At 41.5% G+C, this 4,741-nt stretch overlaps 1 long non-coding RNA gene across 1 annotated transcript in view; it reads left to right on the forward strand.

The window, feature by feature from the left end:
* LOC108448294 overlaps nt 1-4,741 on the forward strand; it is a 17,843-nt gene that overhangs the window by 11,795 nt on the left and 1,307 nt on the right. Inside the window, exon 2 of the long non-coding RNA XR_001864143.1 lies at nt 2,531-2,657. This is a non-coding gene — a long non-coding RNA (uncharacterized LOC108448294). The remainder of the gene's footprint in view (nt 1-2,530; nt 2,658-4,741) is intronic.

The following is a 4,741-nucleotide window of genomic DNA, read 5'->3' on the forward strand; positions in this document are numbered from 1 at the left end:
TGGGTAGATGCCCTGCCATTAACAATAAATGGAAGAAAGGATCAGGAGGCTGCCTAGGGGCTGTTTGGGAGCAGTGCTTTGGGTGATTCAAGGGTTTAGGTCACAGGCTCATCAAGGTTTTAGTGGGCTATAGCTAGCAGAGGTGTAGGTATTAACCAGCACTCATCATCTGCCCGTTGTTGGCATTGTGAGAAGGATGTGGCCCCCAGGGCATCTGGGCTGTAAGCTGCTCCTCCGAGATGGGCAGATATGGGGGCAGCAGCAGGGTCACTGCAGAAGTCAGGTGAAGAGGTCTGCTCTCTGGTTCCGCTCTTTCCCAGTGTGTCCTTTATGCTGCATATGCAAAGAAAGACTGCTAAGAGCAGCCCTCTGGGTACCTCATGGGAATCCCACTCTACTGCCACATTTCGCTGCCCTCTGGCCTATTGCTTGTGGGTGCAAAGCAGAACTCATGGCCCAGACAATCTCCTTTTGTCTCATCCTTCTACAGGCAGCTGTTTTGCTCTTGGCTTGCAAAGGACTTAATCTGGCATTTATCCCCTGTAATAAAACAAGAAATGTGTCCACCTTGGCCTCTGTCCAGCATTTTGTCCAGCGGCAGTGAAGAGATCTGTGGTGGGTACAGCTGGAGGTCAGGCAGTGGGGATGGGGAGAAAGGCCGCTTATAAGACATTAATTGCACTGTATGCAACTCTCTCATGTCTTTCCTCTTTCTTTCATGCCCATATTTCTGAAAGGCCAATAACCACCTTATTGTTTCCATCTCTACAAGCAATTCCATTCTTTCTGTTGCTCTTTCTTTAGTACATAACTGATCCACAAGCTAGAAGCTATTTGGCCTTCAGTGCTCCCTTGGAAGCATTATTTGGTTAATGCTTCATCAGAAATAGAGACACTTGTGCTTGATTTTATACAGTTTGAGATTTTTCTCTGTCTGACCCACTTTCTTCCAGAACAAAGCCTCAGACTGAAATGCCGAACTGGAAGGACACAAAGATCTGATGCAAATTGAGATAGTATAAGTCTGATGAAGCTGAAAAAAAACCAAACACAGATCCTGGTTGTCTGAGTGGTTATCCCTTCCTTCTTCTTGCAAATAATGAATTTGCCTCCTGGAATTTTTCTGCTTTTCTGCTGCCTTTATTCTGGCCAGTTCATAAGAGAGTTGCCTGTCATTGGGGGAAACAATGGTATGCACTCCTTGCTGCCACTGTATGAAACCTCCTGTTTCAAACAGAAATCAGAGTAGGTTTAAGTGACATCAACCTCACATCTTTTTGCTGTCCACATCTTCTCTGCTCTCTCTTCAGCCTGCCACTCTTCTCATTAACCCGGATTATGTTGAGGTGACTAAGTGACTTTTCATCACCTATTTCCCCTCAGACCACTAAGGTTTGAAATGATAACAGGTTCTGTTAAGAAGATGTAGGATTCCTCAAGATGATCCGTCTTGGCTTGAAACCAAAAGCAAAGGGTGTTGAATAATTAGTGTTGGCCTGTATATCCATGTGAGGCTAGAGAGACAGGGCTGAGTATGGAAAATCACGTCACTCTGTAAAAACATTAACAGCCTCCTCATATCTGTTGGAACAAGTTCGCTGAGGTCATGGATTAACTCACAACATTTTCCTATTCCATATTGAAATTCTATTTAACAAAATTAAATAAACATACATACATACAAGTGTGTTTCCAAGCCAAAAAATACATGATCTCAAAAAACAAATAATTATTACAAATACATAATCATAATAAGGTTAAGAAACTGGAGACTTGGGAAAGGAAAACCTTTGTTCTTGGACCTTTCTTACCGTATCAAACAGATGATTCCTTCTACTCTAACTTCTTGTGAGATCTTGACTCAGCTACAGTTAAATGCTTTGTCTACACTTCTTACTCTCACTGCTGTCTAGAAAATGAGATAAAATTTTGGGAAATCTGTGTATAATATCATGAACATCCTTGGCAAATGATCCGGAAGCTGACACTTGCTGGGTTGAATGTTGCTCTGGGGCTAAGTGAAAATTTCAAACACTCCTGTGCATTTTTCATGTCTATGTAAACAAAGTTAGCAGTTGCATGCATATTGCCATTCCAGGTAAGCTTTCAATTAATATGGATGCCCTTTACATTAAAATCTCAAAGGCAACGTTCCAGGAAAGGGTCTGTTCCTACATTCGGACTCCCTCCTAGTTACTGTAATGACTGTAGATTAAGATGTTATCAACCTGAAATGCCAATGATGTTGGCAAGCAGCCAGTTTGGGATACACAAGTGAATTCGGGTATGAATAAAACTGTTTAACTTAAAATCCCCCATGCTGGGAAGAGAGGGAAAACAAATAGCAAGCCAGCTGTGCAATAAATCCATTCCACTGAGTTACTGCACAGAGACAACTGGGTGCATATTTATCATTTTCCCTCTAAGTGTTAGGTCTGTTTTATTTCATATTTTTTCTGTGGCCTAATCTTCCTTAGAAACCCCCATTTTGTTCTGCTTTATTACTATTAATGAAATATTACTCTTGCAGTAATTTGGGAAAAGGCATGAAGCTACCAACATGACTGGATTACAGGGACATGATATCAGTGGCTGGAATGAACAACTGGTTCCCATAGAGAATCTGGGAAAAAGAAGCTCTGTTACAGCCCTCCAAGGTGAGGAGAGATTGTCATTCAAAGGACCCTAACACAGTGCCCTGTAAATTGATACTGGAGTGTGTGAAGTACTTCACCTACAATTGCAACACTGAAGTGAAACATAGTGAAATACCTCAGCAGTGTGCAAGAGGGATCCTATTGCCCCTAGGACAGCAACTCATCAGTCGGATGAAGCGCAGCTCAACTCCCCACACCATGGTGCTGGAGCAAATGTGCTAGTTGTCCTTGGGAAGCAAGGAAGACTACTTTTCTCAAGGACTGATCTCAGCAAGTCCTCATATTTAGCCTGAGTGATCAGTCTACAAATCAGGATTTGTTCAAAAAAAACAAAGATGAAAATGCAACTACCTTGTAATGAGTCTGACATACTGTTCTTGCATCTCTTTCAGTTAGCAGGAAGCAAGAGGGTTTGTGATATATAAATTACAATTTAATCATTGCTTCAACAAAGATCAAGTGTATTTACTTTGTATGAAAAACATGCTTTTAAGTCACCTTTTTTCTTATAAAAAAGACTGAAGGGTAAGTTCTGAGTGGGGCACTTAGAAACATCCACTCAGACTTCAGCATCAAATTCATCACTGATATAAGAATGTCTCTCCATGATTCTAGGGTGCTGCTGGTTTTGTGTGTAGTTTGACATGTGTCTGTTTCCAAACAGAGGTGCCCCAGCTTTCCCTGCTGTTGAACTCCTGGAAGCTGAGTTGATACTAGTGAGTGTGGGTGGGTTTGGTACAAGTCTTGCTAGACCCATGCCTGAGAACAGCTTTATCTGCATTACGAGTAGAGGAGGAGGCAAAAACATAGCCTGCCGATTCGATGCAGCTGTGTTGTGTAGGAGTCTGATTTGCCTTTGTGCAGATGAATTATACAGCCAAGGAATTTCCAGCTCTTGGCACAGGCTGCTAAAGCATGGATAAGCTTAGTATTTCTTTGCTTCCCGCAAGGATGATCCTCATGAGCTGGAAAAATGTAACGTAGAGGGGAGTCCAAAGACTGCCTCTAAATCTAACTCTCAGATTGGAACTGATTCTCCCTGAAAAAGAGGTAGAGAAATCCTTTCAACACCTAACAATTAGCTCTCCTCACAGAACAGTGCCTGTTGCAGCTCAGTAGCCTTTAGGCCTTGGGCAGAAGAGGCGAAGTGTGCTTCACACTGATTTTCTGGTTCACCTGCAACTTGAATTGGCACAAATCCTTTTAAGCACCTTCAGTAAACTTTTATTTTGCTAAATACTTGAGGGCAGTGACTATCTCAAGGTAGAAGCTTCATTAAAATCCACCTGTCAAAGACTACTTATTTTGGATGAAGTCAGTGTTTCCTTTAGAATATACTGGCTCTGTGTCCAATAAGCAGTGAAACCTTCATATTCAGGGCCTCATTTACTGGAGGGAAAAGGCAGCTCAGTCTCGCTTGTCGTGATGTGTTCTGCCTAGCCTGTGCCATACTTCAGACAAAGAAAATATTATAATCAACTAAAATTTGAAGGGTTGTGGAGAAATAGCTGTGGACAAATACAGAAGAATTCAGCCAGTCTTGGAATTTACAATCCTCAATTTGATCCATCTGCTTCACAGATTTGAGGATTATTTGTGAGGTTAAGTATGTGTCACCTGTGCTAATCTCTAGTTTGAAAAAGAAAAATTAATTGCAGCGTACTCAGAGAACAAAACCTGCCTGGCTCATTGAGGTCAGCAGCAACTTGAATCTTGCTTGTTCAAGATATGGGGATTTTTTTCCTTGTTTCTTTCCTTTCTTAGAGAGGACCCAGGTTGAATAGCATCTTGTGATGATGATGCAGATAAAGCAAAGCATCTTGTAACTTAACATAGAGACTGAATTCCCAGGAAGTATTTAGATCTTGGATGACTAGGATGTTTTGTTGAACATGTCACACTAACACACTAATGCATGCTAACAATCCATTGAGTTTATAAAGTTTGAAAAAGCACTAACAAAGGACAGATGATGCAAGACAGGGAAAAAAAGGAGCAATTTGTTTTCTCAATAGAGTTGATGGATGCTTGAAAATCAAACATGACATACTTGTTGGAAGCCAACATCTTCCATTGTCCTGCTG

The sequence above is a fragment of the Corvus brachyrhynchos genome, unplaced genomic scaffold (genome assembly GCF_000691975.1).
Source record: "Corvus brachyrhynchos isolate BGI_N302 unplaced genomic scaffold, ASM69197v1 scaffold467, whole genome shotgun sequence".
Lineage (NCBI taxonomy): Eukaryota > Metazoa > Chordata > Aves > Passeriformes > Corvidae > Corvus > Corvus brachyrhynchos.